Raw genomic sequence first — 14,381 nt, 5'->3', positions numbered from 1 at the left:
AAGCGATTTATCTTTTTCGTTTGTTGGAAATTTGTCATAAGAAATTTTTGTACCTATTTCTATGTTATTTATGCTGAAAAAGTGCTATGATGTTTCCCCATTTCATCCCATTTTGACGACGATTGTTGGAGTATTCGAACAAGATTGTGATACCCATTGTGAAAAAATTGGTGAATAATTTAGACCAATTTTATTGGTGAGATTTGGAAGTATTAGGTATTCTATTCTTTACATTTGTGTCCTAAGGTTTTTCTGTCAGTTGGTATCGAAATGAGCCTCTTCATAAAATCGTGTAAGTTACTAAAAAATTATGACAACAATTCGGCAATCCTAAGTTTCCATTCTGATCACGGTCTAGGGTAGTATTAGGATCTATTTTAGTGATTATTTTCAATTTTTTTTCAACTTTGTCATTTTGAAAGTTTTGTATAGGTGATTTTTGGTGAAACGCTTCATTTTGACCAGTTCTACCTCCTGTTGAAAAAAAAGCCTCCCCTTAACATACACCCTGTATAATAATGGCCAAAAATATCAATGTTAGCTAGTGCTATCGTTTCTGAATAAACCGTTTTGAATTCTATTGATGATATAATCACTGTGTTGGTTTTTCCTGTATGTTTTTAATAGCTAGCTCTTTTCACAAGCATTATTCATGGAAAAGTGTTTTATCTGGAATGTGGCGTTCATTTGCGATCTGAGTGGATATCAAAATACCACACTCGGCACAGTGTGCGAGGTATATCAGAGAGAATGGCGTGTGCAATTCGATCTAATGGACATGAAATAGGTTCGAATTTCGCATCAGGTGTAGCACGCCTGGCATCGATTGTAGCTCGATCATTTAGGAACACCTCGCTTTTCTCCACATCATAGGTGAAAATGAAGTATTATCGCAATCGATCTTCGCTGTTAAACTTTGACCCAGTCTGGTCAAGAGTTTAAACCTTTTTCCCTGCAATCGAAAGCCTGCGAAGGATAGAATTTTCTACAAAAAACTAAGTCCATCACGCCTGGTTTGATACTCTTATTACTGAATTTTGACGATACAAACTTCAATTATAATCAAATCTTAAAATTGAATCTTTTTTTGAGCATCATAAACAGGGTGAGTCTTTGACTCGTACATATATTTTAACAGTAGATTCTTGAAATCAAAAGAAGCACTTTTTTTCTATACTATTTTTTAGATTCTGCCATGATGAAAAGATATAGCCATTTTGAGTTTTCATAATGAGCCGCGCCACCCCTGGAAAAACAAGATTACTTTCAGAATAACTAGCTGAATCTGTGACACCTGTGGATCTTTTAACAGAGTTGTGTTAATCCAAAGTACCCAATTTTTCAAATTTCGCAGATATCAGATTACTCGAAAACATTCAAAATTAGTTTGAATTTGTCACCTTCTTGCCATGGGCGTAGACAGGTAAGGACTAGGATATGCACGCATTCCCCACTAAAATTCACGGTCCCAAATTGACTAAATTTTCGAGCAAGTAAGCATTTTTTTTTTTGGTGTAGCAGGGGAAAAATCTGCAAGTCAGACGAACCACCTTCTGCAGAGGAGGAACAAGTGTGGGGATTCTCACTCTCCTGAGCTCGAGACCCACTAAAAACCCTTAACTGCTTCTTGAATATTGGTTCCGGGCATTTGCCTATAAACCGTTCATCTCTTAGTCGGTTTTCTTATCGCACACTATCGTGCTGGGATTTATGTGTTTATCCTCTATTGAATATCATTTAATTGGATTTTTCAATAAGTTTCTGTTCTTATTTTAATCTCTTTTCAATTGATCTCTTGGTCTCCTTTGGTAAATTCGCATTCTCCTTTTGTCTTCCTCTGGGTCGTAGTCCACTATTCTGCTGAGTTCTTGATTCGGATGGTTTTTCGCTGTTTCGAATAATTTCTCTGTTTTCTGTTATTGAATTCCGTTATGGTTTACCATTTTAGGTCCCTATAAATCTGTCTATTCCTGACAAACCAAGGTGCATCTATTTCACATCGTAGCAGCTTGTTTTCAGTGGTCTGAATTCTTTTGATATAGCTCTTTGCCGCGAAACCCCAGGCAACTGATCCATAAATCAGTTGAGGTCTAGCAACGGCTTTGATTGTTTTCAATTTTGTCTCTTTCGACATGTGGCTTCTTCTTCCTATCAGAAGGTAGAGTCTATTCATCGATGCATCAATGCAGTCATTTTTTTCGTCAATCGTTTTTTGTACAACTCGTTCTTCTATTACTGCTGGGTTGCGATGTCGAGTTGCTATGCCTGTGTCGTCAGCATATAACGTTAACATGGTTCTTGGATTCTTCGGAATATCGTGAATGTATATGTTGCTCAGAAGTGGCCCAAGTACTGACCCTTGGGGTACTCCAGCCTCTATATCTCTTGTTGTGAAGCATTCTCCTTGCACTTTCACGTAAAATGTTCTATTTTTGAGATAATTCCTGATCAACTTGCATTTTGATCGAATATCCCGCACATCTCATATTATAGGATAGGTATATTAATCCTTCATGCCATACTCTGTCGAATGCTCTGGCGACGTCTAGTAAAACAAGACCTGTAGCTTGTTTATTTTGGAATCCCTCCGTGCAAGCAAGCATAAAACTGCATGGAGCTTTCCAGTCTCCTCCAGAAAAAATCCTGACTACGCCCATGCCCCTTGTAACCCCAATTCGTTTCGAAAAAATACTGCTTATGAACTCAGCCGAAACTATTACGACGCGGAAACATCTGAATACCCACAATTTTGAGCAAACGAACATGTTCAGAAACTGCGGCCGCTAAATTAATTGTAAACCCATGTTCAGATTTTGTTACTATTGAACCACCATAGTTGGCGTCGTTACAAAAATTGGCCCAGTGTTTTAGCAAATTACTTAACCACAATTTCCCGGAAAGCTTTTGCATGAGGCAGCCTCTGTTCGGACCCATATGTTCAAACCAAATTTCTGAATAAGCAACAGACCTTCATTATCCCGATCCTTAATGAATGGAGGCAGTTTGCCGATGTGATATTAGGTAACAGCTTCGAACGTGATCAAGGTAATTGGAGTGCAAGTAAAATGTATCACAGAGTTCTCTGTAATTTGTTTTTTCCAAAATTTAATGCAAGAGACATGACTAATTATTCAGTGGGGTCATATTTTTTTATATCTTACATTTTCATTTCCCTGAATATTCTTTATAAGACATAACCTACACCTAGATTTTTCGAACAAAAAAGTATTGACCTGAGAAATAATAACTTAACCCTTATAGATAAATGAATATAATTATGCTAAACAAATCAGTAGGTCATCGAAGGCTTCAAGATTAAAAAATGTTAGATAGGAACTAAACATTTAAATAAACAATACGTGGAGTAACTCAATATTAAGAGGAACAATAAAGGGACAATATGCCCGTATAGTAATGAAATAAGATGTAGTTGTAGGGTTCTCCATTCTCTCTCTTTTGCATTTTATTTCTAAAAGGTGTCTCTGTTCAGCTCTATATCAATTCATTTTTAATGAATTTCTTGCTTTTCATTATCGAAAAGCATCATTTTGCAGATATCAAACTATTCTGTGACAATTCACATCTCGGAGTGAAATTTACCTTCATATATGTAATTCTGTTTTTGGTTCAATAAATTCAAATGAAAACGGTCCCTAAATATCCTCCATTCACTTTTATAGAAGTATTCGGTTGGCCATGAAAATTTGACATATTCCACACTGTATAATACGAAAATATGAATTTATGACGCTTGTGGAAATCTGTAATGAACATAATTAACGTTAATACAAACTGATTGAGAGGATTCCTCATCTTCTTATTTGCATTGCAGTTTTGCTATGGAAGAAAATTGAATTATTGACACATAATAATATGCAGTTGCTTGAGAAGAGTGAATTAGCTGAAAGCTGAAGACGTTACATAAGTTGTTGAATTCAAAAAAATCAACCCAAAGATAAAATGCATCTGATGAATAATTAAGTACTGTATGAAAACTGAAGTGTTCATTTTTAAAATTATAATCCAAATTTGCCGTTGCAGGTCTGCTCCAAGAATGAAGTCCTCAAATGCCAGTACCTTTTTTATGGGTCACCCAACAGAAGGAAATTGTTTGTCATCCTCTTCAATCTCATACTTTCTAAATGTGGAAACATTTGGCTTAAATAGTTTCAGATGAAACATAATAAAAATTCACTATGTATTCCATATTGTCTGATATACAGGGTGTTTCACGGACGAATGAAAACTGTGAATAGAGCACATTGCGATGAGATCAAAAATACCCTTATGGGTGCCTTAGGTTTGATTAGGTTAGGTACTTCGTTTCTGTTATATAGGGTTTTTTTGAAATTTCTCAAACTTTCGTTTGGTTATATAATACTCGACCGATTCGACTGAAAATTTATATTTAGCTTGAAGTTGTTAGTTCGCATTGAACATAACAGTGAAATTTGACAAATATCAGGACCGGATTCAGTGAAGCTTTATTTGATTTCAAAGTAATGGAAAACACCCTGTATGTAGTTTTTAATCATAATTTTAACATTTATCATTGTTTTATGAACAGACGCCTCTAAGGAATAGAGCACTTCATGAAAATCTGTTCAGAAATTCGAAATTGCAATTTTTTCAACAAATATTCTGTTGAACAATTATACCCTAATCGGTCCTTCAAAATTGTCATTCACAATGATAAAAAGTTTAATTGATATAACACAAATATGGTTGGAAAAAGTACGCCATCTTGAAACTGATAAATAAAACTTGATCTTCAAAACGAGTCTTCTTTTTATGGACAACTAGTTGTCTGAAGTTGGTGCTCAAAATAATTTGCTCCACTTTCTATACAGTTTTGGCCCTCTTTAGGGCTCATAATCGATCGAGGATTTCTATAAATTTCAGTTCATTTATTCGATCTAATAATTGTTCTTTTAACAGGATATCTATTTCATAGACCTTGTTCTTCAAATAACCGCAAAGAAAGAAATCGAGCGGTGTCAGATCAGGAGATGTAGGAGGCCACTGTTGGGTCTTCCTCTTCTAATCCACCTGTCTGCGTACTCTCTATTAGTAATAGTAGTATAAGAGAGGCATTCTGGAATAAGACCATAGATCTTGATAGATTCAATAACTGGATCAATGAAGAATTCGTTTTTTATTACTCTTTTATGACTTTGTTCATTCAATAATAAATCTGTACCTAAATGACAATTCTGAATAATCAGATATTCTATTTATGAATATCAGAAACAAATGAAAGTTATATTTTGAGAACGAAAAAAGTCAATTGAACATTTCCAAATTCATTTTTATGCTGAGCTTATTTTTAAGAGGCGTTTAACTACAAAAATACATAAAAAATAATCCACGGATGGGGCATACCAACAAATCATCGAATTTGAGTAAATCGTACACATGCAGATAACTATTATGTAAAATATTCAAATTATGATGAAAAACTACAAACAGGGTGTTTTTCATGAGTTGGAATGGAAGTTTTTCCATAAGATTCATACGAAGCAGTGCTTGGGATATCTTTATTGTATTATTACAAAACTATTGCTGATTATCGTTGCCAGCTCTCGGACTATATTCAACTCAATTATTTATGAGTATTACCTGCATATTATTAGCTGGAGTATTCAACGATCCAGGATATCCCGGAGTTATAATTCAATCCGTTTAGTGAATCGAATCAAGTTGCTTCAAGAAAATATCTTCTTCTATGATTATGAAAGTTTTTTTTGACAGTTTTTTTTTACATTCAAGTAGATTATCCTTGATGGAATAAACAAAATTACGTACAACCTGATGGATTTTAAATTTCCTCGATAAGATTTCCAGTCAAGTAAAGACCGACACAATCAAGTATCCTTATTTATCCTCCAGAGAAAGATCGAAGAATCCCGCCCGAAATATAAAGGAAAATCGATGTTTCCGGGGTCCCGTACCGGATTAAATTTGATTAATTCTGCCTTCTTCGCCGTTCATCATTTTCGACGAGGTTTATCTGGGGTTCGCCGCAAAGCCGGAATCTGCGGTGATGAACCGCCTTTGAAATTGACGTTTTTCTGGATATCACGTATTTCACAAAGAAATATTGTCTTGGGTTATGAAGGATGAATTCGAAGAACGTTGCCTTCGGATGTGAAATATGATACCGTTGTGAAAATGATGATCGATAGTAGCAAATGGAATCAGCTGGAAAATGAAGCATTAGGAAAGGGCGAAGATAGACCAAACGGCTTTCAACATTATTGAGCCAACACTCCGGAAGTTTGGCAGCTTTGATATACGTCCTAATAATTACTATTGAGCCTATTGTACGTACCATTCTTGGTAAAATTCGATTCGTCTGTTCCGAGGTCAGTTCAAATGCCACAGTCCAAAAAAATCATCTTCCTGAACCCGAATCACAAAACTTTATCCCTTTTACAACATCAAATCAAATATTGTCTTGAATTGAATTTATAAGGGCGCATTTCAATTTTTTTCAGAATAAGATCTTTTTCATCTTCATTTATTGAATGGGCAATTCTCCTCAATTTGGGTTATCACAGCATATGCAAGTTTAAACTAAATAATTATGAGTTTCATTCATGAATCTTTCGAATGCACCGCGGAAACTATTCAAAATCATCCTTCGAATATGAAGTTTTAAAATTTGAATCGCTTCGTTTCTAGTTTACGATCTAGCAACAGCGCTCACCAGAAAATGAAAAGAACGATGGCTTGTTTATAAAATAACAGCTGTTGATGTGCAGCCATCATAAGGCGTGTACTCACTGAGTACACGCGAGCCCTAACAGCAACCGGACATAAAAAGCCCATAAAATTTTACGACCTTCCTCGTTCGACGCAGACTTCATAGACATACATCTTTGTCTATCTCATGAAGATAGTGAATTTTTTGTCCTTTATTATCAAGGCATATTTGAGCCGATGTTGCCAATTCGTGCAATAGAAACGAAACGCTTTATTTTAAATAGCCATTTTTATTTTTCATTATTAAGTACTTGAAATAATTTTTTTTGGGAAGCGGTTGAAATGGTTATTTCAAAATGTGACATTTCAAAGATATTTCATAAAAAATACATTATTTTCGTCAGAAAGAGTATTTCCTATTCTTCCGGTTCTTTTGAAAATACTACTACGATATTTTCGTGGTCCATAGCATTTCTCTGCTTCCTGTCGTCATCCTTATTGATGACGACTTTTGATGATCTGAATCAGCCTAGAAAACCCTCAACCAATAGTCTTATTGTTCTATCAACAACTCGATTACACTAACAATGATTGAAAATCTTTATTCGTCAATTGGGCATCTTCTTGAAACTTCAATAAACAGTGAACTGGTGATGCCCACGAGAGTCTCGTCTCGTCTCGAAAACGAGAGCATTCAATGATTATACATGGTGATTCATAACCACTGGAACATACACTAAGCATCGAAATATAGGTTCTGATATTTAAAAAAATGTCTTGAAAATCTTTCGCTGTGGAAAAACAAACAACTTGTTCTGTTGTTGATGTTCAACGACAAGAGATTATAGTGTCACAGCTAGAATCATTCACCCGAAGAAATAACATTCAGCAACACAGCAACATTTTTCTGAAATTTGAAATCATACTTTTCATGAACTGAAACCCATCAGAATAGGGAATTCTCCTCAATTTGGGTTATCACTGCATATGAAAGTTTAAACTGAATAATTATGAGTTTCATTCATGATTTTTTCAAATTCACCGCGGAAACTATTCAAAATTATCCTTCAAATATGGGGTTTTAACACATTTACGGACAGTACCTATTTGGCAGTTGCTTGTGATGTGACGCGCATGTATACTGATTTAATATGGTTCAAAATTGGAGTGATATACATCAAAATATTAGTAGTCATTTAGGGGATGTGAATATGGAAAATAAACAACAGACGGCTTTAGACGTCATTGTCATAACATGAACATTTTTCTTCATTTTTTTATGACATGGACGTCCAAAGGCGTTCTCATTTTTTCAACAGAAAAAGTAAAATTTCTCTTCATTAGATTTGGTAAGAAAGTTATAATGCAAGTTTAACACGGAAACTACGTAATTTTCGATCGTAACACTCTCACATTTGAACAAATACTGAACACGCTAAATGGCTGTGTCGCGGCTGAATACTCGGTATGGCGAAGCGAATGATTCGATCAAGATCGTCATCTTTCAGGTTCACAAAATTCAAAATGTGTGAACGATGTGACGCTTTTTCATAATATCACGCTTTTCCAACGTCCAGGAACGTCATGTCGATGTTAGACGAGTTTATAGGAAGACGTCTATAAACGTCTAAAAACTGTGCCGTCACATCATGCACAGTGACCTGAACGTCTATAGACGTCGTTGTCCGTCAATGTGTTGAAATTTAAATCGCTTTCTGCGGAGTTTACGATTTGGCAACAGCGCATACAAGACAATGAAAAAAACAATGTCCGATCATCTTGTTTATAAAATAACAGCTGTTGATCTACAGGCGCGTACTTACTGGCGAGCTTCAACTGCAACCGGCCATAAAAATCCCATAAAATTTTACGACCTTCCTTGTTCGTCGCAGACTTCATAGACAGCCATCTTTGTCTATCTCATCAAGATAATGCATTTGTTGTCCTTTATAATGAAGGCATATTTCAGTCAATGTTGCCAGCTTGTGCAATTCTCATAAAACGATTTAAACTTTAAATACCCATTTTTATTTTTCATTTTTAAGTGCATAAAATAATTTTTTTTGGGAAAAGGTTGAAATGGTTATTCCAAAATGTGATGTTTCAAAGGTATTTCATAAAAATACATTCATTTTCGTCAGAAGGAGTATTCCCTATTCAGTTGTGTGTGTAGAAAGCGAGGTAGAAAGCTTTATACAGTGTCACAGTGTGTCTGTAAACAACAAAAGCGAAGGACTTAGGGAGATGATTACTCGATGAAAATAAGCAGGGGTAGTTCCTATAAATTTTTTTGGAAATCGACCTCCCTTCCAATATACAGCCTTTGGAAGGCGATGACGAGTTCACGGTATTTAATTTTTTTACGGGTTTCAAAAAATATTGAGTCATAAAACTTGTACTTAATATGAAGCACTAGGTAAATAGATTTTACGCACACAATTTTTTTAGATCTCATAACTTTATTATTAGGGGTTGAAAATAACAACCCGAGTAACAACCACTTATAATTTTCCTTCAAAAATTGTTTTCGTGGGATAGTTTCTCGAAAAATGAAATTTCTCTTAGAGTTTCCCATTCGATTCTGGATAAAAAAAGTCTCTTGCCCAAAAAAAAAACTCAATCGGAATAAGAAATGTGTCGGTTCCACTCTGATTCTGACTGAATATCAATACTTTTAGTATATTCTGGTATATGATAACAACTGTATTTTGAAGGAGTAAAAATGAACTAACTTGAAAAAATGGGACTTTTTTTACTAGTAGCGATCTCGAAGCAACCGTTCGGTCTGGACGAATTTTTAACTGACCCCATCTTTTTAGGAACTTTCCTAAGGTCCCCTTTAGAGTAGCTTATATTCCAGAAAAACCATCACAGACCGAAGAGTGATGCACATTCCAAAGAAGCAACTCTTCTAGCAATAAATCTAAATTCCGTATATCTTGCAATTCTCTGCCGGATATTATTCAGGCATGTTATACCGCGCTTAAGGTTTTCAATCTTCCCGAATTATACGCAATTCCACTTCATTTCCTCGATATGCCATAGACACAAGCATTCGCTCTCGTAAAATAGTCACCAGTCCCCTATATTGGGATCGTTATGGAAATCCCTACAGGATCCTTCCATCTAATGCAAAGGACAAAACGAAACGAAAGACTGAGCGAGTCGAAAACATAAAATCAGCAAGGAAACCGGCAATGGATGGATGAATGATTGAAATATAAGTCCAGAAGCCATGCGGCGATATCACGCTCTAGAAACCCGTGGCAGTTCCAGATATCGCCAAATTTCAGTCGATGTTTTCAGGGACTTTTTCTTCATCCAATCGCATAATGTTTCGGTATAAGAGACAGGCACACAAATTTCCCTTCTCAATTATTGTGATTACTCTCGTTCAACCACTGTTCAAAGATTTCGTAAAAAACTGGGTTTAAAATAAATAAATATTATATTTATATACAGTCTGGTCCAACGAAACCTTAACTGCTCGATTTTCCAGCTTTAAAATAAAAATGTGAGAAATCGCTCTCCACTCAATTTCTGATTCGAGGAGGAACAACTTTTCCGCTTTTTGCATCCCCCTAACTGCATCCCCTAACAGGGATGAGCACAACTCCTTTATTTTGAATAGAGATGAGGGGTGTTGCGATACCTTATGTTGAAGATCTTATCGACTACTATCTGATCCTGAGATTAAGCTTCAAAATTTCCATCGATAACAAAATGACAGGTGAAATAGTGTAAGAGTACTTACTTTTGCGATTAATTTGTTAAATAATGGGGGCACCATTCACTTCTATGCAGTTATTAATCGTGAAAATGTTCACGATGTTCAAAATTTCTGGTTCCAGTGTCTTCGGCATTTTCCAATACTTGCAAGAGGGCTGGATTGAAATGAATAGCGTTGTTCACTAGATCTCTATCATGCCATTCTCCCTGTTTCCAAACTGTTTTCTAGCCACCTCTGTAATTACAAGGTGTAAAGGAGGTAAACCTAGCAGACTTTCCATTTGGGAATTTCAAAACTTGATTCCTTCTTGGGAGGCATCCACGATTACTTGTTTTTTCAGCCCAATAGGGAATACTCCTTCTGACGAAAATTATGTATTTTTTATGAAATATCCTTGAAACGTTACATTTTGGAATTATCATTACTACCGTTTCCCAAAAGAAATTATTTTAAGTACAACTTGAAAATGAAAAATAAAAATGGTTATTCAAAATTTAAAGCGTTTCGTTTCAATTGCACGAGTTGGCAACATCAACTGAAATATGCGTTGATAATAAAGGACAACAAATACACTATCTTAATGACATAGACAAAGATGGCTCTCTATGAAGTCTGCGACGAACGAGGAAGGTCGTAAAATTTTATGGGATTTTTATGGCCGATTGATGTTGAGGCTCGCCAGTTAATACGCGCCTTATGATGGCTGCAAATCAACAGCTGTTATTTTATAAACAAGCCTTTTTATTTTCTAGTAGGCGCTGTTCCCAACTCGTAAACTAGAAACGAAGCGATTTAAAACCCCTTATTTGAAGAATGATTTTGAATAGTTTCCTCGGCGCATTTGAAAAATCCATGAATGAAACTTATAATTATTCAGTTCAAACCCGCATATGCTGTGATAACCCCAATTTAGGAGAATTCTCTTTTCTCCTTCAAATATGGGGTTTTAAAATTTAAATCGCTTTGTGCGGAGTTTACGATTTGGCAACAGCGCATACCAGACAATGAAAAACACAATGTCCGATCAGCTTGTTTATGAAATAACAGCTGTTGATCTACAGGCGCTTGCTTACTGGCGAGCTTCAACTGCAACCGGCCATAAAAATCCCATAAAATTTTACGGCCTTCCTCGTTCGTCGCAGACTTCATAGACAGCCATCCTTGTATATGTCATCAAGATAATGCATTTGTTGTCCTTTATTATCAAGGCATATTTCAGTCGATGTTGCCAGCTTGTGCAATTCTCACAAAACGCTTTAAACTTTAATTACCCATTTTTATTTTTCATTTTTAAGTGCTATAAATAATTTTTTTTTGGGATACGGTTGAAATGGTTATTTCAAAATGTGACGTTTCAAAGATATTTCATAAAAAATACATCATTTTCGTCAGAAGGAGTAATCCCTATTCCCCATTCTTCGTGTAATGAATTTCAACAATAAAAATCACTTTCGATATTAAAATGAAAGATGCGATAGGATATGTCATCGCACCTGATGAAAAAGAAACGGGAAATTACTTCCACACATTCAACCGGCCAACATTAAAAAGGAAATTATATAAAATAAATATTTCACACGGCCGTCAGGTCTGGGAACGCTGCAGGTAGATTTTGCGCCTTGAATCGATCAAAAGTTCGCGCTCTCCGCGGTTGAACGTTTGTTTTTTCCCCGAACCTTCAACACAGATGTTGAATGAACAGGAGATGAAAAAGTAACTGCTCAGGTTGCGGTAAATATTAGTCCGCAATTTGATGTTTCCGCATTTGAACCGTTCTCCGGGAATTCTGCTCGCATCGCTGCTATGATTTGATTGTACATAGGCTAAATCAACAAGAGGAGCTATTTGAGTGTTCCAGACCATGAACAGAATTTATTGAACCAATCCCCATTTATATGCATACAATGAGCTCGGTTTTACTCTTCGGGTGCGACGATATTTACGATTTTTGAAAAATGTCATTATCATTTTTTCGGAAGAAATGGATCGTTCTAAATCTTTTTATATCGTAAGATACAACTTCTAATTCATCATTTACATAACATCTAAAGATTTGGTCTTCAATTTGAAATGGTCTTGCATTTTTTGTTTATTGAGCTAAAAAATTCCACTGTAGGGTTTTGAACAGCAATATTTTTATAGAAAAACATTAATACGGCAAATAGCATACTACATTTTTAATTCGAAAGGTATACCCAGTATATTATTGCACCATGAAGCACACTTTCAAAAATGTATCTTACTCGAGGTATTCAGTCAACGGTTGTCGACTTCAGGATTTTTGGTTGAAACAAAACGTTTTAAATGTGTCATATTTCTTCGTATACCCCTAGCAAAAATTTGGTTATGGGTAAAGGACTTGTCATCGAGGATATATTGAAAATTCTTAGCCTACTATAGAACCAAACACAATTTCAATGTCAAAATATTTTATTACTCAATATATTCTCCTCTTAATTGGATACATTTATTACAGCGAACCTGCAACGTCTCTAGACCTTTCAAAAAAAATGCTTCTTCTTGCTCTGCAAACCAGACCTTCACAGCTTTTATTACCTCCTGGTTGGAAGAAAGAGATGATAGTCGGACGGAGCCAAATCTAGTGAATAAGAGAGGTGTTCTAGTAATTCAAATCCTAAATCACGAATTTTTCGCTTGGCAACATATGAGATTTATGTGCAGGGGCTTTGTCCGTGAAAACAAAACATCTTTGGATAGCCTTCCGCGTCACTTCTCTTTAATTTTTTCCATAGAGTGGTCAGAAATGTCGAGTAGTAATCTCCAGTTATTGTTCTACCCTTATCCAAAAAATCAATCATGATTACTCCATGGCAATCCCAAAAAATGAAGCAAGAACTTTTTCAGCAGATTTTTGGACACGAAACTTCTTAGGTCTTGGAGAACCAGAGTGTCGCCATTCCATCGATTGTTGCTTTGTTTCTGGATCGTAGAAATGTACCCAAGTCTCATCTATAGTAACAATTCGGTTTAAGAAGTCACATCGTGTTCACGATGATCAAACGCGATGCTTCTACCCTTGCACGCTTTTGGTCAACATTCAAACATTTGGGGATCCATTTTGCAGCGAGTTTTCTCTTGTCCAAATTGACGTGGACTGTATGATGAACGCGTTCGTATGAAATATTCTGCAAGTCAGATTGGGTGTTAGCCCAATTCGACGGTCTGATAAAATCATGTCATGAACTGCATCGATATTTTCGGGGACTGACACAGAATCTGGCCTTCCCGATACATCATCATCTTCAATGGAAAATTTATCTCTTTTGAAGCTTGCAGTCCAATTTTTCACGGTCGCATACGAAGGGCATTGATCACCAAGGCTATTAAGCATAATATTTGCTTACCTCTTAACACTTTTAAATACAGTTACTTGATGATGGCTCGATACTCAAATTTTTCATATTTTTTTAGTCATAACCATCCTACTAGAAAAAAAACATGAGGAACATTTCCTATTCTCAAGTTGAATAGTTTTTGAGTTATTAAAGTTAATCGGAAAAGTTTAACAGTCTCACACCTATTTGCCTGTATTTTCGTTCTTTGTCCCGTTCTATTCCTTTTGGTAAATTTGTAGTCCGAATTTAAGAAATGATAGATTTTTACTTGATAAAACAAAGAAAGCTTGAAAAATGTTTACTGATTTGAACAAACAATCGCAAAATATAGGTTGTATATGTATGTGTATCTGTGAAATTCCAAAAGTTGGGTATTTTCACCGAATGAAACTCTTTTTTGTAAGATCCTCAACTGGGCGCGTATGTTTATGAAAAAGAAATCTTTTTTTCGGAATATTGAGAAGGATATACTGTTCTAAAAATGACTCCATATTTTAATCAGAAAAATATCAGAGAGGGATTAAAATATAATCAAACCATTATAATAACCTTCTCTTTCAAAAGAAGAATTTTTTCATCCCGACCTCAAA

General features: G+C 35.5%; 1 protein-coding gene across 6 annotated transcripts in view; it reads left to right on the top strand.

The window, feature by feature from the left end:
• The window catches only part of LOC123309021 (apoptosis-stimulating of p53 protein 2), a 334,262-nt gene that overhangs the window by 290,351 nt on the left and 29,530 nt on the right, over positions 1-14,381 (top strand). The gene's annotated exons all lie outside the window — the stretch shown is intronic.

This window comes from Coccinella septempunctata, chromosome 3 (genome assembly GCF_907165205.1).
Source record: "Coccinella septempunctata chromosome 3, icCocSept1.1, whole genome shotgun sequence".
In the NCBI taxonomy this organism is placed as follows: domain Eukaryota; kingdom Metazoa; phylum Arthropoda; class Insecta; order Coleoptera; family Coccinellidae; genus Coccinella; species Coccinella septempunctata.
Note: the sequence above shows the minus strand (reverse complement) of the source record. Positions and strands in the feature narration are given on the sequence as shown.